Source organism: Panthera pardus, unplaced genomic scaffold (genome assembly GCF_024362965.1).
Source record: "Panthera pardus isolate Hobbes unplaced genomic scaffold, ASM2436296v1 HiC_scaffold_13, whole genome shotgun sequence".
Classification (NCBI taxonomy): Eukaryota; Metazoa; Chordata; class Mammalia; order Carnivora; family Felidae; genus Panthera; species Panthera pardus.
The window spans coordinates 155,413,169-155,437,894 of NW_026526688.1; the positions used below are offsets into that span (position 1 = coordinate 155,413,169).

The following is a 24,726-nucleotide window of genomic DNA, read 5'->3' on the forward strand; positions in this document are numbered from 1 at the left end:
AAATCAAATATGGGTTGTTACCCCATAGCGTGTGGGCAAAACACCCACATGTTGACATATAAATCTTAAACACAAGTAGGCATTTGACTGACAGCACCACTCACCAATCTGGTTTTACACCTACATCCAAAACCACCCTGTTCTAGGAGAAGCTAAGAGTATTGTTTCACTCCTCACTCAACTCACTGAAGCAAGAAGACCAATGAGCAATCCATAAAAGGACAATTTTGCATCACTGTCTTTGCACTGCTCATATTTTAGGTAGTATCTAGGGCTGCAAAGCGACAGCCCGTCAAATACGCTCTCTGCTCTTTTCTCAAAATTCCATAATCAAAGCAAGAAGAGATAAAACTAGTCCTATGATTCCCCCCTCCTTCCTTAGCATTCTAATTTCTCTCTAAAGAGAATTTTGTGACATGCTTCCAACCAACTTCCTATCTACCCGTGAAGAAGAACCCTTTCAAAACTTGCTTTCTGAAGAGGACATGAATAAAACCAAGATAAGAGAGAGAACATGACTTTGAAAAAATATCTGAGACTCATCCTTAAGAATCATCCTTAGAGGTAGAAATAAAATTCCAACTTCAATCTTCATTTTCTGTATTTCCTCAGTAAATGGCCTAGACAAACATCCACGTAAACTGGAACAATCAATTAGCTCCAGTAATTATTATACAGCTCATGGTGGTTTTCTACGATGCCAGCAATTTTCTCTACAAGCTTTTCATATATACGACAAAAATCAACAATTAGAACCATAATACCAAACATCTTACTATATAACCCCTTGTGTACAGGCCCCTAAAACAATATAAATTTAAATTTCAAAACTTTTATTGCGATAGAAAAGCAATGTTGTTGATCCTGTCTTAAGAGGAAATTATTCACTTTCTGGTCTGAGTTCTCCTTTCCACCTTTCTTGACTACACAATAAGATGACTAGAATATGTAAACTCATTCATTCCTTACAAGTTTGGTCCCTGTACCTATCATGATATCCTGCCATTCTTCTCACTGGCATTTCTAATGGAGCTTGAAATTAACTTTTTTTTTTTTTTTGGCTTTATGCCTTATTTTATTTTGTTTTGTTAGTCTGGGTTTTGTTTTCCTTTAAGTGTCTCACTTTATGCACCATTTCCTGAGAAGTCAGTACAGCTCTGGAAGCAGTCTTTCTTAACTAACACTATAAACAAAAGAAGGAATATATAAAATGTTAGTATTTAAATTTCTCTCATGAATTATAACGGATTTTAAAAAAGGTAAAGATAAAGATGTAGGTTTGGGAGAAAAAAAAACCTTGACAATATGATAGTATTATGTTTGCAGAATAAACTACACAACAGTGTCTTAACAAGTAGCCTCAAGATGATATAAGATTAACACAAAGCTACAAGGATATATAATCTAAATGAAAAGTAGAATCTAACTCAATGCCTCCAGAAGGATAAAAAGAAGTAAAATTCATAAAAATAAAAAATCTAAAAGGCTTCTCTGCAATTATGGTTATGATGGAATTGGCACAGCATGGTTTTAACCACATTGAAGATTAATATTTATATTCAACAAATGTAGCTGGAAAAATGTTATTATATCGCCTCCTTTTCTCGCTAGGAGCATGCTGATTGAAATGGATTCATTTATCTAAGCTGACAGCTAGACAAAACTATATTGTGAATATTTTTTATCTCTGATTAAATAAGAACTTAGCAACATCTGGTTTGCTACAATTACCCTGTATTATTCAAAATAAGTTTTTTTAATACGTTTAACTGTGTCACACTGTGTTTAACAGTTGTTTTTAATACAACATTCAGAAAAAAATTAAAAATTAAACAACTTAGTTATGGAAGAAAGTATTAAGTCAAAAATTCATAGAAAAATTATGAACTAAATTTTAGAGCAGTTAGGATTATAAGTAAAATCAGAAATTTGGTTACCCAGAATAAGAACCTAAGGTTTTTTATGTTCTTTTAAAAAGTCCTTTCAGCTGTCAACACAGGTTTAAAATTGTATCTCCTCTACATACTATAATTTGAGAACAGAGAATATCCTATACTGAAATAACAGTTCTTCAAGAGGACACAAATATTGACATCATATTACAAACCTATCCCTAAAGGGCAAGTTCTCACAGGCTAAATATAAAAGGCACCAACTCCTAGTTCATGCACATCTGCAAATGCTTTCAGAATCCTGCCTCGAAAATATTTTTGAAAACTATACTGTTTTAATTATGCATGTCAATTGTATATTTTTTCTCAAAGGTGACAATACATTTGCTGAATATTATTTCATTATAATCCCTCATTGTCTTATATGTGTTTATGAAACAATCATTTCATTCAACATGACAGAAGTTGGTTCAAGATAAAGGACTCTGAGCTCATAAACTGTCCTCTGAAAGAATTATTTCTGTGACAATAACACTATTTTCTTAGACTGTCACTTGTATTTTTTATTTATTTATTTTGAGAGAGAGAGAGCAAGGTAGGAGCAGAGAGAGAGAATCCCAAGCAGGCTCCCTACTCTCTACACAGAGCCCGACGCAGAGTTCAAACCCACGAATGGTGAGATCATGACTTGAGCTGAAATCAAAAGTCAGACACTCAACCAAGTGCACCACCCAGGCACCCCAGACTGTCACTTTTAAAATGAGTAATTTTCTTCAAATTCTAAAAAATAAATGATTTAGGGGAAAAGGTACAGTAGGGAAAAGGGAAGGTGAATCCTCCCTGAAACACTGCAGACAAACTGCATTTTAAATTAGGTATGTATGCCTACAGAATCGATAGAAATAAGTAATAAAGGCATTTCTGGCATTCTTATCTGACAGCACCTACAAGTGTTCAGGCTTCCATTTGTATCTCATAAATTGCTGGATAATCATCCTTTTCAGAATAAGTCAGAGATAAAAGATAGTATGGTGTACATGAAGTAACATGGCAAAATGATTCCAAATGGAAGGCCACGAAAATTGAAGGCAACAGATAAGAAATGTGATGTTAATCTTACAAAAAGTTTGCAAGCAACGAAAAAGAAAAGATGGCTTGAATCACTGTGTTCCACTCCTTCTTGCTACATGGAGCAAGGGCGATAGTTCCTATATTTCCCATCTGACTCTCATATGTAATAATCAAACCTTATGACAATGCACTACATTATATGAATGAATTTAATTCTCACAATCCTGCTGTGAAATAGATATCAATAGCCCAATGATACAGAGAGGAAACCAAGGCTCAGAAAGTGACCCAAAGTCACCCTGCTCTCATACAGTACGTCCAAGGTTTAGCCTGAAGTTCATCCGCCTCTATAGCATGTTCTAAATCACTAAGTCTCATAGACACAACCAAGTTATTAGAATATGGGCTCTTAATTTTTTAAATCATACAAGATGCATTTCATGTATGATGCTTTATCTTACACACTATATCAACACCTTTAAAAAAAGCAACGTATGAACATAAAACACAAACCTTATTTACATATTCGGGTGCTCCAGATTATGAAAAGCTGAAAGCAGCCCCAGCCTTCAATGAATTTATATTTCCACAGAGGTATAAAGCAAAACAAGGAATAATCAGAAGCCATGGCACGATGTCATAAATGCCATAAAATCCATATAACAAATTGCTGAGGAGAACTAGAAGAGGCACAGGGAAAAATAAAATATTTAAATTATTAATGAAAAAGATAAAAGCTAAAATGCCTTAAATGTTCTTTAATAATACACAATTAATATTTTTGCATTTGTCACTCAGATTATCACACCACTGCAGAGTTGCAAGAAACATATGCTACTTACAGTCTTTTCATGTGTCATTAAAACAGGAATCCCTTTGAATGACTTCAATAATGAGAATTTATAAATATATTACTTGAACTATAATGCAAGAACTTTGTGGTTTGAACCCTCTTAACTATAGCTCCAACATAGGACTTTTATGAAGCATTTAAAATACAAATATATAGGGGTGCCTGGATGGCTCAGTCAGTTAAGCATCTGACTTCAGCTCAGGTCATGACCTTGAGGTTCGTGAGTTCGAGTCCCACATCAGGCTCTGTGCTGACAACTCAGAGCCTGGAGCCTGCTTCGGATTCAGTGTTTCCCTCTCTCTCTGCCCCTCCCCTGCTCGTGTTCTGTCTCGCTCTCAAAAAGAAACAAACATAAAAATTTTAAAAATAAATAAAATACAAACATATAAAAATTCTACTTTTAGGTCTCCAAAGAAGAAATTTTAACATTCAGGTAAAAATACATCCGATTGAACAATTGGGATAGAGTATTATAACTACACCAGTATATCAATAGGTAGTAACAGGAGTACAATGAGTAACAAGTTTAGATGAGATCATTTAACCACTGATCATCATCGCTTAGATCACCTGTGTCCTTACAATCAAATTAGAGTACAGAATATTGGAGTCAAAAGGCATTATTACTGGGGCACCTGGGTGGCTCAGTCAGTTGAGTGGCTGACTTCGGCTCAGGTCATGATCTCACAGTCCGTGAGTTCAAGCCCCATGCCAGGCTCTGTGCTGACAGCTCAGAACCTGGAGCCTGCTTCGGTTCTGTCTCCCTCTGTCTCTGTCCCTCACCTGCTCATGTTCTGTCTCTCTCTGTCTCAAAAATAAATAAAAACTTTAAAAATAAAAAAGGCATAGTTAATGCAAATCTCTTCTTTATACATGACCCAACTGATGCCAGAAAAAGGCAGGCTGTGTCCTACACCTCCCAGTTGCACAGCAGAAGCATGGACTCTCATAGAACTGGTCTCTCCACAACCTTTTCTTGTTGCCTCCTCCAATTATGTCTACACAGAGGAGCCAACATGATCTTTGCAAAATGAAAATCCGATATCGTTATTGCCCTGCTTAAAGCCTTTAATATCTTCCCATTGCTCCTAGGATAAAGTTCAAATACTTAACCTTAAAAAACAACTGCGAATTCAGGGCTCCTACTTACTAGCCAGATTTCATGCCACTACCTCTCTCAGTCTTTGATGTTCCCCCCACTAGGCCTTCTCTGAATTTCTCTCACATGAACCAAGCTCCTTCTTATTCTACAGACTGAAACAGCCTTCTTCAAGAAGGTGGTCTGCTTGGCCAATTCCTACTTATACTCCAGAGCTCAGCAGGATGAAAAACCCTCTTATCTAGAGTGGCTGAGATCCCTGAGCCTAATATTCTCATAAAACTCAGTATTTTCCCTTTTTTTATCTCTATCACAATTGTATTTAATTTTATCACATAGGAAGCACCCAACTAACATTGATAAATGGAGGAAAAGCGATTAATGGTTCCAAATTTACTGTCTTCTTACTATAGTATTTCTTCTCTATTAAAAATTTTATTTGCAGGGATGCCTGTGTGGCTCAGCCGGTTAAACATTTGACTTTGGCTCAGGTCATGATCTCATCGTTCATGAGTTAGGGCCCCACGTCAGGCTCTGTGCTGACAGCTCAGAGCCTGGAGCCTACTTTGGATTCTGTGTCTCCCCCTCTCTCTGCCCCTCCCCCACACATGTGCGCGCCCGCAAGCGTGCTCTCTCTTTCTCTCAAAAATAAACATTAAATTTTTTTTTTAAATTTATTCACCTAAGATAATTTTCCTAATCCATATTGATCATTTTTCTCAGACTCTTAAACTAATATCTGTTTTCTAAAATATGTTTTACTATTATTCTATTAATATGAAATGATTTGTACTAAATAACAATAAAATCAGCTTTCTCCTCAAACACTGTGGGAAGCCTCCAGAATTTAAAGAATAAGCTTAATTCCAGAAGTGAAGAGATAATACATAAAGTATACTCTTCTTAGTTAATGATAATTCCACATTTCCTTTAACAATTGTTTGCCAGATTTGCCAATTGCAATTTGCCAATTGCTATTCTTTGACAAGGAAGCAATAATAACCAGAGCACTACCAAATGTTAGTACTGGTATTCCTAAAGCTAGTTCCTCACTTCTACAGAATTCCTCAGGAACAAAAGATAGCAGCCAATGAGGATGGGGAGAAATTGGATAAGGATGAACAGAAACCAACCTTCTAGAGTAAAACAACCTCCCGGGCACAGAAACACAGACACACATCTCCAAAACTAAACTAAAAAATCTTGGTTTCAACATCTGTATAGATCTTGAGTATTCTCCTCATCTCAGATCTACACTACCTGCCCATTCTTTATGGTCAACAGATAGTTTATTTTATTATCCTGAAATTTAATATTATGGGCAGACAACTGGTATTAAAATATTCTCTCTGCTAACTTACTTTGTCTGTAGAAGGAAAAATTCAGATGTGTTGTCCCTACTGCCGAATCAAAACTACTATGCTCAATTTTCTTTTCTTTATGCAGCTCTATTAACCTCTTCCACTGGAACATGTGTGGGTTTGTGATGAGCTCTTCTGATGACAGAATGTGAAGGGAGCAGTGAACCAGTATACTCTCTAGGGTGCCTAGTCAACCTTCATATCTCAGTTCAAATGTCAATTGCTCTGGGAAGTCTTTCCAGATCCCACCCACCCTCCAATACAGACAAGGTCTGATCCTGTTGCTGTAACTCTCATACCATCCTGGACTTGATCTTTGTAGCACTTACCACAATTTTAACTGAGTAATTCATGATAATAGATGCATTGTTTAATGCCCCTTTATTTCCAAGATTTTGCAAGTGCTATGAAATCAGAGGCTGTTTCTGCCATGTTATGCCCCATATAAATGCTAGGATCCTGCAGACGTTTGGTGCTAACAAACATACATAGTGGGGGTGTCTGGGTGGCTCTAGTCAGTTAAGTGTCCAACTTCAACTCAGGTCATGATTTCATGGTTCATGAGTTCAAGCCCCACATCAGGCTCTGTGCTGACAGCTCAAAGCCTGGAGCCTGCTTTGGATTCTGTGTCTCCTTCTCTCTCTGCCCCTCCCACACTCACACTCTGTCTCTCTCTCTCTTTCTCTCAAAAATAAGCATTTTAAAAAAATTTAAAAAGCATAAGAGACTCTTAAAAACTGAGAACTGAGGGTTGATGGGGGGTGGGAGGGAGAGGGGGGTGGGTGAGGTATTGAGGAGGGCACCTTTTGGGATGAGCACTGGGTGTTGTATGGAAACCAATTTGACAATAAATTTCATATTAAAAAAATAAAATTTAATTAAATTAAAAAAACAAATATATATATATGTATACATATATACATATAGTGAATGACAAAATTAATGCCTTAATGAAGCTGGTCTTCTGAAAACTGCAGAAAAAAGCAGAACAATTTATAGAGACCCACTTAGGAGATACCAACCTCAACAACAGATGAAAAATTAACACTAATAATAAAAGCCATCTATGTGCTAAATGTTTTACGTATATCGTCTCATTTAACCTTCACAATAACTTTTTTTTAATACGAAATTTATTGTCAGATTGGTTTCCATACAACACCCAGTACTCATCCCAACAGGTGCCCTCCTCAATGCCCATCATCCACCCTCCCTTCCCTCCAACCCCCACAATAACTCTTAAAGGTAAGTGTTTTCATCCCCATTTTAAACCTGAGGAAACTGAGGCATGGAGAAATTAAGTAACTTTTACAAGGTTTTAAAGACAGAGGTTTGGAAATCATGCATTTGTTAGTCCCAAGTTTACTCTCTTTCTTTGCTTCTTCATGTATGTTTATTACTTTCAGTAAAAATCATTTTTTTAACAGGGAACTAAATGTACATTAATGTTTCAACCCTAAAAAATGTGTAATAATTTTATGTAAATAAATTCAGGTATTTAAAAAGGGGGGGGGGGGGAGATGGGGGAACACTGATTATCAATAATTCAACATTATACTTCTGCTTTATAAATAAAGAGATGTTGAAATTGCCTTAGTATAAGATAATAGTACCTTGGGCCCCAAGCTCTAGATATGGAATTCATTTGATATATAAACACAAGGGGAAAAAAAAACTGATATGAGGAACTTTATCAAATCCCATATCAAATCTTAAAATGATTTATTGCTAAAAATTAGCATCCTTAATATAGAGAAATTTGAGATAATATTCTTAGAGTCCTTAACATTTTTAAAGAATGTAAAATATCTTCATTACGTCCAATTCTTTTTAAACCATCACAACTAGAATGTCTAACATTTTACTGTTTTACAATATACTATTATCGCATGCAATCTTGTGCTTCAGCCCTTTAAGGATGTAAGGCGGAATTCTTAAAAAACCAGGGCTCCTGGGCGAGCGGTCAGTTAAGCGCCTAACTCTTGATATGAGCTCAGGTTATGATCTCGTGGTTCATGAGATCCAGCCCGCGCTGTTAGCGCAGAGCCTGCTTAAGACACTCTTGCACTACCTCTCTCTGCCCCTCCCCCACTCAGGCGCTCTCTCCCTCTCAAAATAAATAAACATTTTTTTTTTTAAAAGAAAGAAAATTCTTAAAAAAATACAACTACCTATAATGTTTTCTGAAATAGCAACTTGCAAGCACAGGTATTCTAATGAGCTTTATACCATTTTATTTTACCTCGTGGATGTTTCTCATAAGAAAGAGCCCCTAGGCCTATCCACAATTTACAAATGAAACAGACCAAAAGAAGTTATGGGACCAGTGTGATCCAACTACACAGTGGCTCCTCCATGCCTAAAATCAGAAATGAGGACACTCAAGTGCAGGACCGAGAAATTCCTTACTAACAGCAGCATATGTTATAAACCAGTCATGTCACTTTAGACAGGTCACTTCAATCCTTGACAACTTAATGTCTTTTAACTTTTACTTTATGGTCGTAAAGACACTTAACATGAGATCTACCCTGTTAACAGGTTAACTGTACGATACAATATTGTTGCTATAGTTAACAATATCGTAGCAGATCTCTAGAATTTCCTCGTCTTACATAACTAAAACCTTACGCCCACTAATTACCAAATGGGGAGTTGCTAATCAACAGCCATTTAATATTTACTTTCAGGAAATAAAGTGTGCTACGGTGTACTTTTTAAGATTCTTTCTATGCCTTTATGATTTCATATGCAGGTACAGAGCAATTTACAGTGGTACTTGAATTTATCTTGGAACGGTAACTTCAAAAACTGCTTTCATGTTCAATTGTTTCTTCTAGGTCCATAAAGCACATTCATGCAGTTATACGTTCACTTATTTGTCAAGCTTTAAACTCTGTCCTATAAATATGTTCTGGTGCAGATTTAAAGACATTATAGAAAGTGAAGTAAGAATTGGTTACCAATCTCACCGCTAGAAATATACCTTATATTTACATCTTTAAGACTGGAAGCAGAAGTCACAAAGATGCTATTTAAAGTACAACTGTTCCTCCCTTTGACCAAAGAGTGAATTACTAAAATCAAACTCACCAGGTACTGTCATGACTATAAAAATTATTAAAAGTTGAATTACACACCTGCTGGTTTCCTCTTCCATCTTACTTAGAGCCTCTGAACACCTCACATTTTGTACCCCACTCTTATTCTTATGGATAGGTCTCTAATTGAACTTACACCTGGCAAAATCTGAGTGCATGTTTACTAATGACGAGCCACATTGTACTGCTTACTTTTCTGTACTGACCTCTTTCTCTTTTTATGGACAACTTTCATTTACTTTACATGTGGTTTCTGACAATTTACTTCTACTTTTTCCGCTTAAATTTTAAAATAGTCCAAACCAAGCCCACCACTGTTCTTGTTCCCTATGGGTTTGGAAAAGAACAGCTTTGTCAAGTTGATGTTTTAGATGAACTCAAGAGATAAGAGGTCTATTCAGAGCAGAGAACAAAACTAAGAAAGTTTATGAGGACATAAATTGGATGGTGTACTTCTTAATTCTTCATAAATCAGTTTCATTATACTGTTTTGTTTTAATATTATGTTAAATTCAAAGACATTAGGCACGGTCCTATTAAAATGTTAATGGCCAGTAAATTTCATTATTTTATTCATATTTTACTAACCCCAGCTTTTACACATTGATAGACATGAGTTAGTAATTCTTGTGAACTACCGAACACAAGTTGCTAACTTTACTTAGTGTATAATAACCTAGAGTTAGTAGCTACTAACTATACACAACCGAGAGTTAACAATTCTTAAGAAAGAATGTCCAGAAAGTTAGGAGGACCACTTATGCACAGACAACAACCATGCATGTGGATCACTGTGACCAAGCAGTAAAAGTCAGACAGTAATTATTTACTCTTTGTCCTAGTAATTGCATTTCAAGGAATCTGTGCTATAGAAATCATCAGAAAATGAGCCAAGCTTAACATTACTTGTCCTAGCAAAATATGACAACCCACATGAATACAGAAATGTTTAAATAAATCAGTGTATCACACTATGAAATATTAAAAATTATGCTTTCAAAAAAAGGAATGGCATTGGGAAATTAGAGAGAATTATATAAACAGTATATATAGGTGAACCTCAATTCTACTAAAACAAACATGCATACGCATAAAATATAGATAATATATAGATATAATATGTGGATAATCAAGCTAAAATATGTGTGAAATAATCTCTGTGAACATTGAGATATACCACTATGATATATTGGGTGATTTCTATTTTGACTTTATGTATCTCCATATTTCACAAGTATTCAACATGAGCAAGTACTATAATCAGGGAAAAAACCTTTTTAAAATATGATTGTTCAGAATTTAGAATGAGCTGCATTGGGAAGAATGAATGGAAATCAAAATTCACCTATTATGGGCACCCAAGTAGAATCAAAAGAGCACACATACACGATGAACACTTGGATAATACCAAAATTCCAGAATAGCATCCACCATGCTAAGACAGAGTAGCAGGAAAGGAAGTTAACACAGCCAGATAACTGAAACAAAGCAGACAGACGACCATCCTCTGACATTGATACCGTGTCCCTGATACATATAGTTCATTCATTTGTAATAAAGTAGGTTAATTTGTCAGTTACAAACCTAATGCTTTCTTTCATACCCCAATACTTTTGTGTTGTTGCTCCGTATCAACACTCCCTATATTTAAGGAAGAAAATGCACATACACACCACTGCAATCTATCATCCACTATTCAAAAAAAATTTTGAAAAAATGTCTCTTCAGAGGCTCTATGCAAATTTCATTTCTGAACACGACTGTCTGCAGCCCAGCAGGCTATTTCACCATGATAAGATCACACATTTAATCAAATGCACACAAAAAAACAAATACCCACAAAGTTTGCTTAATAATGTCAAATTAGAAAAATACAATGTTGACAGCCTACTAATTTTTAGTACTGTTTCTTCTTCTAGGATATGCAACAATATGAAGTCACATGGGAGTTCTTCTAATTAAGTTTATACTAATCTTTTAAAATTCTCCCAAATTATCTTCATATATTACTATTTATATTGAGTTGGAAGTTAAAAATGGAAAGTCAATACAACTTTCCATTTTGAATAAAGACAAAAAAATGCTAAAATTAGAAGGTTTCCCAACTTCTACAAATAATACTTCTAAAGCATCATTTCATTTGAGCCGGTCAAGTGTCCGCATTAAATACTACCCAAACTCTAGTTTTTGTAATAATGGATCCATTATTTTCAATAATGCCTGTCATGTGAATAACATTATTATTAGATAGGTTGAAGTATATTTTCACTGCATTCTTTAGACACCTAATAAAGTTATCCTAACTCAATTATCTGAAATGTCTTACTTTATATGCTTTTGAATATTCTGCTCTAAACATAAGGTTTACTTGACTAAACATATATTCCCATGGGTAATATGTCATAATGAGTATACTATCAAGTGTAAAATAATTAGATGTCTCAATGGGTGGATTCATAGCTCCAAACTCATCTTTTCTGTTTTTACTTCTTTTTTTAATTCTTTACTTATTTTTGAGAAAATGAACTATGCACAGAGGAGGCCCAGAGAGAGAGGGAGAGAAAGAATCCCAAGAAGGCTCCATGCTGTCAGCATGGAGCCCTATGTGGGGCTCAAACCCACGAAGCGTAAGATTATAACCTGAACTGAAAGCAACAGTCAGATATTCAACAGACTGAGCTACCTGGGTGCCCCTCTGCTTTCATTTCTATCTGCATTTCTTTCATGCTGTATTTTTTTAAGTTTGTTTATTTGCTTGTTTTCGGGAGAGAAAGAGAGAGCATGAGCGGGGAGAGGGGCAGATAGAGAGGAGAGAGAGAATCTCAAGCAGGCTACACACTGTTAGCGCTGAGCCTGATGAAGGGCTCTATCTCATGAAACTGTGAAATCATGACCTGAGCCAAAATCAAGAGTTGGATGCTTAACCAACTGAGCCACCCAGGTGCCCCTACACTGTATTTATTCCCATGCCATAAGTTTTTGTTTCTTCAGTTTCTTCTGGGACAATTTTTTCTCCATGTAGTTTAGAAAAAAAAATTTTTTTCCATTTCAGTAAGGGCCATTTTACTGTGGCTGGTGGAGCTCATACATAAGATAATTTAACCATGAGTTCTGTGTCCGATGGCACATCTTGGGAGCTCTATTCACCTGGATATGCTCAATGCCTCAATAATTTACATTTAAACCTGCACCTACATTAAGGTCAGTATTCCTCTGCATTTTGAAGCATGTGTAGCAAAAATCCAGCTCTCTATGTACCACCAAACTGGTGTCCAGTGCCCCTGTTTGAAATTGTATAGTGGTAACTCTACCATCATAGGACAGACCAGCATATGTTAAGTAAAGTCACATCTTTCAAATATTTGGTGGCTTTTCAGATATACATAGCCTTGACAACTCAGGCAGTTTCACAGGTGTTCTTGAACCTGTAGACTCGAATCCCCCGATTTGCATGTGTTTGTTGAGTTTTCTAGGTCAAGTAAGTAGGAAAGCATTTTCCACAATCACCCTGGCCACTTACAGGAAGAGAATAAAACCCATTTTTAAAGGTTTTCTTAACCAATTTTCCTAATGTTTAATCTGTCTCAGTTAACAACAGATCACTGCAGTGGACATTTGGGTTTTAACTGACTTTTTCGGTGCACAAAATCCCTCTCTTAACTAAGTCTTTCCTTCTTCAAGCAAATTATATATTTGTCCGTAGAGGACCTACACTACCTTACTGACTCCACTAATCTGGTGACAGTAGATTGATCTAAAGCTTGATATCTACCTGAAACTGTGGTCAAAGGGAAAGGAGCCAGTGGGCAGAGAGAAGGAAACACAGTAGCTTGGGTAGGGGTATGCAGCTGGAGCAGAATCCTAGTGGTACTCAAGGTACTTTTTTTTTTTTTTTCTAATGTCTACATAAGCCTTCATTCTTCCCTAAGATTCTTTAGGTAAGAAACACAATAACCTCCCAATAAATTAATCATTTCAGCCTAAAGCTAGCTGGAGGTCTCATTGCAATTAAAAGAGAAATAATGAATACATTCATTTTACTAAATCTTGTATGTTGAATTTAGGTCCATAGGACAACTGACATGTGATAAAATATGCAGCATTCTGGAATGACTTTAAGAATATCTAACTGTCATACATAGAAATTGTTGAAAATTAAAGTGAACTTTAACTGGAACTCAAAAAAATGTGTATTACTTTAAAAGAAAACAGTGTCTGAGCTGTTCTTCCAAAGTCAACTACAGTCAATAATATGATTAAACCTCAATAAACAAATTCAACGGAACAGTTAAAGCCAATATAAAGAAGAAAGTCTATAGATACATACATGCCTCACGTTAACACAAAACTATTTCTCAATAGATTCTTTGTCCACTCCTTGAAGTCATGATCAGTATTCTGAGTCAAGGTTCAAACAACAACCATCGGTCATTGACAAATCAAGAACATTGAAAATTTGAAGAGAACAGAAGACATAAACATAAACCAGCTGAGCCCTTCCACTCTTGCCAGCAATAAAATCTCAGACAAAAAGATGACCATCAGTCAAGACCATTTACTCTTATTCAAAAGTATTTGGAAGAGCTTTGAGGAAAGGAAAAGGGGAAAAAACAAAACAAAATAGAACAAAACAAAACAAGAGACTGTTGAAAAACTTCTTACAGGGTCAGCTGTCAATGGAATGCATTTTAGTATTCAGGTTACCCACCCATGCAGAACATCAAAAACTGGGCTTGAGTCTCTCCCCTATTCTCACAGGCTCAGGCTACTGTGGAACCACTGGGGCTGTCCTGAATAGTAACACACTCTGCCTCTGCGGGACACATAAACACCAACACAAGCTGATCAAACAGAAGGGGGTGTCGTTTCTACTTGGCTTTCGTTTTCTCGAGTCATACTTTACAACACTTGATTCTGGTACAATTTAGCCACTCAGCTGTCCAACGCTCAGCTTATTTTTTCATTCATTTTCACCACCTACCATGTTGTGGTACACTCTTTCCGCTTTAACAAAAATGCTGGATAATTATAGGTAGGAGTCACACACCTTAATAACGTCTTTTATTGGCAACTGTCACTGCCATACAGATGTTATTTCTAAAATGTGGACTTATTTATGACCCTTTCAATATTTCAGGTCTCTAAAGCAATTTTGGGATTTGAATTTTAAGGGTCCGTCTGCATTTATAGCAATCTTCTGAGGACGTGAACTTTAGGATTATAAACCTTTTAAATTTATAGAAATCTTTAAATCTTGGAAGTTGATGATGACTTTATTTGGTTACAACATTGTAGAAAATCCTGATGCAGTTAAAGCTTAAAGAGCTGCTGATGCCATGAGAAAAGATGATCAGGAGTTTAATTTAAAATGTCTTAAGTTAAATTGCTACTTTCATTTTATACATGATTTAAAGTCAATCTTCAGGCACAGCACTTGGTGGCTGTCAAAAATATTTTCCTATCAGGATTATACGATTTTTGGTGGGGAATTAGTAGCAGAGCATAACATTTTAAGATTAGGAGGAAAAACTAAAAAATAGGTACTGAACAAAAGGTTAAGAAAGGAGAGAAGGAAAGAACATGGGAAAGCCAAGAAGATCCCTGAAACCTTTCTCAACTGCTTAAGAAAATGCTATTGATTTTCATAGTTCATCGAGAACGCTTCAATTAAAAAAAATGATATCTGATTTAGCTAAATTTTCTTACTAATGGCACTTAAGGACATTTCTAATAATACTGTAACTAACAGTATCAGGTACCATTCATTAAGTGCTCATACTGTCAGGTATTTTTCTGTTTACTTCCTATTCCCCTCCCCAGATCAGCAACGTAGCTTTTATTACCTGTATTTTACAGATAGAGATGATAGAGCTAGAAAATTGTGGAAAGGGGATTGTATTCAAGTGCCTCTCATTCCAAAGGCCATTTCTGAGAAGTTCATAATTAGGGACAGTGCCCAGCTATGCCCATCTAAGGAATATAACTTAGTTTCTACAACACTTGTCAGCATTAACCAAAGTGGAAAAGACAAGTACTGTAACACTAATTTCATAGTGGCAGGCCTAGGTCAGAAATTAAACCAGCCACGGAATATATTCCCCCCAAATGTACTTAATTTATAAATAATAGATCTCTAAAGCTTTTGCATAGATGTCGATGTGTCATTCAAAAGTATTACAGGGGCGCCTGGGTGGCGCAGTCGGTTAAGCGTCCGACTTCAGCCAGGTCACGATCTCGCGGTCTGTGAGTTCGAGCCCCGCGTCAGGCTCTGGGCTGATGGCTCGGAGCCTGGAGCCTGTTTCCGATTCTGTGTCTCCCTCTCTCTCTGCCCCTCCCCCGTTCATGCTCTGTCTCTCTCTGTCCCAAAAATAAATAAAAAAAAAACGTTGAAAAAAAAAAAATTAAAAAAAAAAAAAAAAAGTATTACAGTTCACCAGTCAAACTTTAGCATCTAGTAAAACTAATCTCTATGTGGAGCCTCCCTTACTCATTAGGCATATTACCATTCACAAACAAACTGAGTTACATTAGATAATTACCCCAAAGATCCTTTTCACTGAAAATGGCCTGTTGTGATGCTTGGATAGTGATTAACAGACTAAGAGTGCAGTGAGTCGTCTTGATATCACTTCAGAAAAGTGATTTCCTCCCTAATAATTCCCAAGATACATAAATATTCAATTAGGGTCTTTGAAATCTAGTTTTAATTGGGTATTCATTCTCTACCCAACTTCAAACTTAGCCTAAGCCAAGAAAGGTGTTTTATTAGTTCTTACTATAAGTAAAAAAAAACAAAAAACAAAAAAAAAAAACCACACAAACAAAAACAGAACTTTTCATGACTTTTAAAGTGGGAGGGTAAAATAAAGCCAAGATTATGTTTTATATGAAATTTTCAAATTTAAGAGCCCTTAACAGACATACTCTAAAGCAATGAGGTGAAACATAACTGCATATCTGAATCACATGGGGAGTTGATTAAAGTTTTCTGGGACCTTTCTGAGACTCAGCAAATATAGTAATAATGACAGCAGCATATAGTTGCATCTCCATTATTATGTGCCTGGAACTCTTTTAAGCACTTTGCATATATTTTCCCTTTAAATCTTCACAACAAGCAATGAATCAGGAACAACTGTTATGACCAATTAAAACATATCAGAAAACGGGGCACTTGGGTGGCTCAGTTGGCTAAGCGTCCGGCTTTTGATCTCTGCTCAGGTGATGATCCCAGGGTTCATAAGACTGAACCCCACACTGGGCTCTGCACTAATGGTGCAGAACTTGCTTGGGATTCTCTCTCTCTCTCTCTCTCTCTCTCTCTCTCTCTCTGCCCCTCCCACTCAGATGCTCTTGCACTCTCTCTCTCAAAGTAAACATTAAAAAACATATCAGGAAATTGAGGCATAGAGAGATCCAGTATCTGACCCAAAGCCAAGTAAGTTATCAAACCTAGGCAAAGACACCACAGAGTCCCTTCTCTTCACCACCACACCACTCTGTCTCTCCAGATATCAGAATATCCAGACCCAGGGCCCAGATTTTAAGTATTCCCAGTAACTCTTCTGCTACTGTCAGCAAATCAGGCTGGAGACCTGCATCTTTAAAATTTCTATTTCAGTAACTGGGAACCAAAAAATGAGAAACAAGCTTTCTACACTGGAAAGAGAATACTGAAAATGTCAAATAATAAAACATCCAACCTACTTGTGTCTTTTTAAAGTTTGAACAGTCTACTTATTTTTTCTTATCCTACATGACTCCTTATATGGTCAGATGAAGAGACACTTGTAAGGACAAGGAGACAGATCTTGCAAAAGCCAACACCAGTGGTTCTTAGACCTTCCGGTCCCAGGGCCTTTTCACATGCTTAAAAACTGATGACCTAAAGCAACTTGATTGTGTTGATGATAGCTATCAATATTTATGTACTAATAGGTAAACTGAGAAAAATTTAAAACATAAGAATACACAAGCACACATGACATATGCTATCAGAGCAACGATTTCATCACAGATCATGTGCCTTCTGGAAAACTCCATGGTACACTTGTAAAAGTATGAGAGTAAGGGGCGCCTGGGTGGCTCAGTCAGTTAAGCCTCCAACTCTTGATTTTGGCTCAGGTCATCATCTCATGTTTGTGAGACTGAGCCCCACATGGGGCTCTGTGCTGAGCATGGAGCCTACTTAAGACTCTCTCTCTCTCTCCATCTTCCTCTCTCCCACCTCTCTCTCTCTCTCTCTCTCTCTCTCTCTCTCTCTCAAAAAAAAAAAAAAAAGTATAAGAGTAAAGGCAAATAACATCATAGCATTGTTACAAAAATGTTTTCTTTTTCCATTTCTTTTTACGTACTCTGAAGAGAGCTTTTCCTGAACCTGCTCTACAAAATAACTGACCCACAAGTTTTACCAGAAAGAAATATTCAGTTGGGGGATTTAATTTTCCATCTCTGAGATAAGTTTCACAAAAAACAGAATTACCACCAATATTATTCCATTTAGATTCTTCAGTAATATGGACCAAATGGTAACTTCTTCAAATGTGTACATATAATCACTCTGATAAAGAAATTCATTAATACTAGAACTAAATTCTTGTTTTAAATGTCAGTAAGACATAAGCAAGACATAAATTATTAGGATCTACAGAATCTTCTATGATCAAATGTAGAAAGAACTCTCCTTCTTCCACCCGTGCCCTAAAACAAATGGAGAATCACAATTAATTCTGGGTAGATGGCTAATTTTTAATGTATTTGTTACTGCATGAGCACACTTCATAATTCTAAGAAAAAAGTTATAATGGCCACTTATGCAGTTGAATTAATTTTATAGGGCCACACAGATAGTCAGCATGACATTAAAGAGTTTTGAAGGGATATATGCACATCTTAGGACTCATAAACGCTATCTAGAGGCATGCTCACACCACTTTTTCAAACTGGCCAATAAGCAGCAATACCATAATCACAATGAATGAAAAATCTGGATTTCTCTCCCCATTGATCAACAACAACGACAACAACAACACACACACACACACACACAAATGGAGACAACAACGGGAAAATGTCAGGAGGACCTTACTTGCATTTGAATGTTCTACTTTATATTTTATTATAAAATAGACTTTCTATAAAGAAATTCATTTGCATTAAAGAAAGGACATAAATGCAATAATAATCTAAGTGTAAATATGTCCTTCAATGTAAACAAAAGCTAAATTACAATACAGCCTCTGTCTTCAGGGTTTCTCCCTATGTGAGCAAATTCATATTTGAATGTAATGCAAATCTAAGAAATCCAAGGGAAAACAGCCATTTGCAAAACTTAAGATCACCTCCCTCTAATTCCAACTGCTCTAGCCATCCATACCATGCTAAATTAAGGCTGCACATTTCTCAAAAATTGCTCTTTGTTCTTAAATACAAAAATCAATTAAGTTTTCCTTACTGATTTCTGGGCAAAAATGCCCCCCTTCTAACAGTCACTGTCACTCTTGCTTGGCAACCCTTTTCAGGGAGAGTTTCAAGCAGCAGGTAAAGTGGTCCAAATGAAATCTGAAGAACAATTCAGTTTAGCATTGTATTATTTGACTAACTTCAACCTTTTTGCTTTTATAACATGTTTAAATCTCCTACTTCGGATTTCCTAGGCTACATACAGCTCACCAAAGAATCAAAGACAAATCAAGACCATAAAAAATTTGCCTTTCTTAATTACTAGAAACAATGCCAGCCACAGTAGCTGGAGCCAGTACGTCTCACACTTGCTATTATTCCCTGTGGAAAGGAATATTTAAATCTCCAAACTGTAAGAAGATCATTAAGAAAACCTTCCATTCATGTTTCTGAGGAGAGCTCTCACTCTGAAGGATAATCACACCAAGCCACTTAAAATGAGACATCAAAAGCATTTACCCATCAGGCAAATCACATGCTGGTTTATCACTCTTCAGGCCAGGGATGCCTGATACAGCCTAACAGGTCAAACTAAAATATTTAAATAGTTCACATAAGCCTTTATACTGATCTTTCCTCCCACCCAAGTGTATAGAAATAGTCTAGGCCACCATACACACCAATGGAGCAGGTTATTGAATATTTAGTGATATGAAAGTGCTATGGGATGGCCTTCCACCACTTTGACACATTCACCTTCAGCTAAAGACAGCACAATACACTGACAGACTAGGTTCTAATGACATCAGGACCTGTGGAATGTATGACTGCTAGCAAAAGCAGGCTGCTAGGAAACAAAGAACAGATCTGATCAAATCTTCTAGTGTAAGGGCTGGGAATCATTACGATTAGATCTTCTGAAATGACAGGACAAGTGTCCCTTAATCTTCAGAAATATTTACAAGTGTAAAGACTTTAACACATATCCCCTAGAAATCAAACAAATGTATGAAGCTAGAGCCTCATAAATTAAATCACAATTCTCTAAGTTTTCTATGAATATGACGGCCACTAGCAATCGTGCATAAAAACAGAACTTAATCAGAATCAGGCATCAGTGATTCTTTATTCCTTTTTTTTTTTTTTTTGTGCAAAAGTCTAAGCTTTTTCAAGAAGTCAAGATCAAAAGAAAGAAAGAAAGAAAGAAAGAAAGAAAGAAAGAAAGAAAGAAAGAGAAAGAGAAAGGAAGGAAGGAAGGAAGGAAGGAAGGAAGGAAGGAAGAAAGGAGAAAGAAAGAATTAGAGTACCTGGAAAATAAGTACCTTTTTACACTTACAGTGCTATACTTTTAAAAACAAAATAGAACACAGTCATTTGTACCAAACACCAAAGCAGTCGGAGCTGATCTACAACTAAGGAATTTAGTAGCTTTTCATTACTGAAACTGAAAAGCAGGCTAGCTTTTTAACTTTTTAAAAACCATTCATCTTTGTACATTTTTAACCCTTGCTTCGGTGACAAAAAAAAAAAAAAAAAGAGGGAAACAAAGCTGAGAGATATTTCAACACAAATATCCTTTTAGCTCCTACACAAATTATCTGGAAACCTTGGTGATGCTATAAAAGAACTGACAATTCTGTCTGTAATCCACGAACAGACAACTTGGGCGCCAGAACTCCGGGTCATTTGGTACCATTACAGACTGAAAAACAAACCAGGGAAATCTAGCTAAATTCTGTTTAATCTCACAGGGAAATGAAGAGCATTCTGCAAGTGAAAAATTACTAAAGTGTGCCTTTGTAGATTCTACAACGCCATTCTTTAACTAGTGTTGATAGCCCATATGACACTAAATTAGCAGACCGCCTATTTACTTCAGAGCAAAACCCAGAAGGCAGTTTTTCCTTCCTGCCAGAGTCTATGCGTCTCCTCATTTCCCCAGCAGCTGGCTGGAAGGATGTAAAATCAGAGGTGCAAGAAGGCTTATACTTCCTAATGAGTAATCCACCCAGGAAAGTAAACACAACAGACACCAGCAGGTTCGGCTGTAAAGGAGACTGTGGCAGGGGTGCTTACACGGTTGTTTACAATGTGCCCCAACTACCGCAGGCAGGGTCACACACAGGCACAGGGAGGAGACACCCAGAGGTGGCTCACACACCTCCAGTTCGCCCAATTTCTGGGATATCTCTGGCCGTAAATAAAGCAGCGCGGGTTTCTATCAGACTGAGGGAAGTGACCAGAGAATTACAGGAACTAGGGTTGTGCTGGCTTGACTCGGCTATGTGAATGTGCCCCGGAGATGACTATTCTATCCCTTGGTCCTCATCAGGGCCAATCTGGGGTGCGTAGAGCGCTGCACCAGAGACTCACGCGCGCCACGCATCTCGCGGAGGTGCTCCTCACGGGGGCAGAGGGGACACCGTGTGGCTTCCTTGCAACCCCTGTGGGGCCTCGCGGCCTCCTCAAACCAGATTTTCGAGTTAAGCGGATCCCAGGCGATTTCGATAAGCAAGATCAGCTCAACTAGCATCGGCTCTGCCATCCCCACAAATACCTCCGGCCATCCCCAGAGCGCGCAGGAACGCGCGCACACTGTCACGCACACGCCGACCCCACCGCCAACTGACCCTGGTAGCAGAGGTCGCCCCCACCCCTGGAACACACACCCACCTATAAGTGGGGGCCTGGCACGCTCAGCCCTTGAGCTCCGGCGGGGGACCAGTGGCGGGGGCGCGGAGGCACCTACGTTCCCCAGAGCCGGAGCGTCCCCTTCTCCCGCTGGAGGCTCCGGGTCGCCCGCCCTCCTACCTGTAACCCAGCCGACCGCGGATACCAGTGCTCTTTCCACCCCGCCCTGGCATCCCCGGTGCCCCGATTCGTGCAACGCCGTCCCCCGCCCCGTGCCCACTCCCAACACCGCGCCGCCCCGGGCCACCCACGAAAGTAGCAGCGTTTTCCAACCAAAACCTCCTAACAAAGCCTGGGCAAGCAGCTCTAAACCAAACTGCCGTGAAGGGGACACCACGGGCGGGGTACGGAAAGGCAGCGCAGCTCTGCCACTCAGGGGCGCGACCTGGGCAACCGCGGCCACCATGGATGCTCCAGACGGGCGTCTAGGAAGGATCGCGGTGAGCTCGCCGCCCCTCAGTCCCCATCACCCCAGAGCGCAGCTCTCACCCGGTCCCTGTCTGCTCTCCAGCCCGCTCCCGCCTCCAGCGGCACCAGCTCTGGGTCAGCGGAGAGAAGGCGCCCCCTGGTCTGCTTTCAGCCCCCACCAAGGGATGACACTGGGGTGAGAGTGGAGGGAGAATTCCCGGGGTGGAAATTCCAGTTCCTACTCGCAGCGTGTCGGACTGCGAATGCGCCGGGTCTGCTCTCCCCTTCATCCCTCTCCTCCGCCAAATCGCCCAGTTGCTGGAAGAACTCGAACCCGTGCCAAACCCCAGCGCCCACCAGCCAGGAGGCTCCCTTTCCCGCCCCGCATCACGATCGGATGAGTGTGCGTGCGGGCGAGTGTGTGAGGGCGACTGTGTGAGTGGGTGGGTGAGTGTGCGTGAATCCCGCACCCCCTCGGTTGCCCGCCCCGCGGACGCCGCCGCCTGCGCCGGGCCAGGGCTACCACTATTAGGAAGAGTGAGAAGAATAAATTACCTTTCGTAACCGCCGGTCCCTGAGATCGTCCCATCAGTTGCTCAACAACCTGCAGCCGAGTGCAGTTTCCACAATCCAGCCATGGAGCCCGGGGCAAAAGACCGGCCGGCCCCGGAGAAGACACCCCCACCACACGCCGCAAGGAATGATAACCACAGCGCAGAGAAAGCAGCAGGAGGGTGGAGACCCCAGCCAAAGAAACAACAACAAAAAGTCTCTCCTTCCCCCTTTCTTCTGCTACACAGCCACGGAGAAAGGGGAAGGGGGGGAAAAGAACCAAAGATTTGTCTTCCTGTACGTTGTCTCGCTTCAAACACACCGAGGGGGTAAAAACGGAGCAAAGAGAGAGCAAGGTTCAAATGTCTCTCCCAGTCCACAGTTGCACAACTTCGGAGTCGGGCTCCGTCTCCAGCAGCGGCCGAGAGACCCAAGCGGCAGCTATTAACATGCGGCAGTCATAGCTGGGGCTGCTTCTCCTCCCGCTGCTGCTGCCGCCGCTGCCGCTGCTGCTGCCGCCGCCGCTCAAGAAAAGACGCTGCTGGAGAGACCAAAAATCTTCCACCATCCCCCCAGCCGATCTTTATATCCAGTTCTCCCACCCCACCCCCTTCTCTTTCTTTTTCTTCTTCTTCCTCGTCCTCCCCTTTCCGCTTGGGAAAGGGAGCAGTGGAATAGGTAGGGGGAGCCGCGACAGCCAGGGGTGGCTTCTTCTCCGCCAAACCCTCCTCCTTCTCCCGAGGTTTTCTCCCCGCGGAGGGTCTCCTCTGGCGCCCGCAACCTGCGCCGAGAGCCGGAGCGAGGGCCACGCAAACTCCTTCCCGAGTGCACGGTGGGGGCGCGCGGGCGGAGCGGGCGCCCGGCTGCCGAGGGCTGCGTCCCGGGGGTCGCGGAGCCCGGAGCCCGGGGGGTGGCAGATTAGCTCGCCGGCCGGGCCGGGCAGCTGCGGGCATGTGGGAGCTTCATCGCGCGGCCCCGAGCTCCGCGCCGCCGCCGCCGCCGCCTCTTCGGTTCTTTCTCTTCTTCGACTCTCCGAGAGCGAGCAAGGCTCTGGCGCTCTCCACACACGCACACTCACACACGCGCACACACGAGCGAGCTCCTGCCAAAGCAAACCGTGCAATCCGCGCGCGCGCACACCCAGAGAAAGAGGACGGAGGCAAAAAAAAAAAAAAAAAGAGAGAAGAAAGAAAGGGGAGGGGGCGAGTCACAGGCGGCGGCAGCGGCAGCTGTCGGAGCGGAGGCAACGAGCAGTCCGGGGAAAACCAGCAGCGGCAGCGGCGGCGCCCACCCGGACCAACGGCAGCATCTGCATCCCCGCTCCCGGGAACTGGGGCGAGCGGTGCCGGGCGAGCAGGAGACCCGGCGACGCGCCGAGAGCGGGTCGGAGCGCGGGCGCGCCGGGGCCGTGCAGCCTGCGCGCGGCGGACGCAGCCGGGGCCCGAGCCGAGGCCAGAATGAGCCGCGGGCTGGCGAGCGCCAAGAGCGCCGAGAGCTGGGGAGGGGGCTCGCGCGGGGGGAAGGGGGTGGCAGGTAAAACCCGGATCTGGAGTGCACTCGGGCTCCGCCGCGCGGACTCCACCTAGCAGCTCGGCAAACGCTTGGAGGTGGGAATGAGAGGGCTGCTACAAGAGGCTTCCCTTTCAGGGTTTGTCAAACAAAGGGTACATCTCCTCCCGGCTTTGAGGCACGCTTCTACCTCAGCCCCTCTCTCTCTACCTCTCTTTCTGTCTCTGTCCCTCCCCTCTCGCACTCTCGCCCCTCTTCTTTTCCTCCACTCCACCCCAGGTGAGTAAACGTCAGAATGAAAGTCCTGCCAGCTTCTCCTTTTCTAGGTGCAGATTATTTCATATTTTCATTATGCAGGTACCTAGTCTCGGTGCGTTTTCTGCCTTTGGTCCATTTTATGTTTCTTCAAACTTACCTCAACGTGCAAGTTCATTGCAGACTTTAAAGTATCCTCTGATAATCGGACGTGGGGATTTCATGATTTTATTTCACAATGTCAGTAAAAATTGCCATAACGGATATAGAAAGGTGCCGATTGCAAAGCAATGCCTTCTGATGGTGGGGAAAGCCTTCTCAAGTTAACTGAGTGACCTTGGTCAATTACTGAGCCCCTTTGTGCTTTCTTTATAAATAAGATAGAAGGTTAAGCGGGTAATTTATAAGGTCTTTTCCTCCTCTAAAATTTCATGATCTAAAAAGACTAAGGTGTTATTTTCTGTACCAGTAAATTCGAGTTACAATTATGAGAGAAAGTAAGATTTATTATATGCATTCAACAAGCACATTA

At 40.2% G+C, this 24,726-nt stretch overlaps 1 protein-coding gene across 33 annotated transcripts in view; it reads right to left on the minus strand.

Annotated features, from left to right (window-relative positions):
- ADGRL3 (adhesion G protein-coupled receptor L3) overlaps window positions 1-23,275 on the minus strand; it is an 813,483-nt gene extending 790,208 nt beyond the window's left edge. For 6 of the 33 annotated variants that reach the window (XM_053901533.1, XM_053901529.1, XM_053901522.1 and 3 more), the window contains exon 1: window positions 22,434-23,008. The gene's annotated coding sequence lies outside the window, so the exon portion shown is untranslated. Of the gene's footprint in view, window positions 1-21,959; window positions 22,290-22,433 lie in introns of those variants that run through there. The other 27 variants (XM_053901530.1, XM_053901517.1, XM_053901515.1 and 24 more) reach the window with 19 other exon arrangements.
- Between the last annotated feature and the right edge of the window lie 1,451 nt (window positions 23,276-24,726).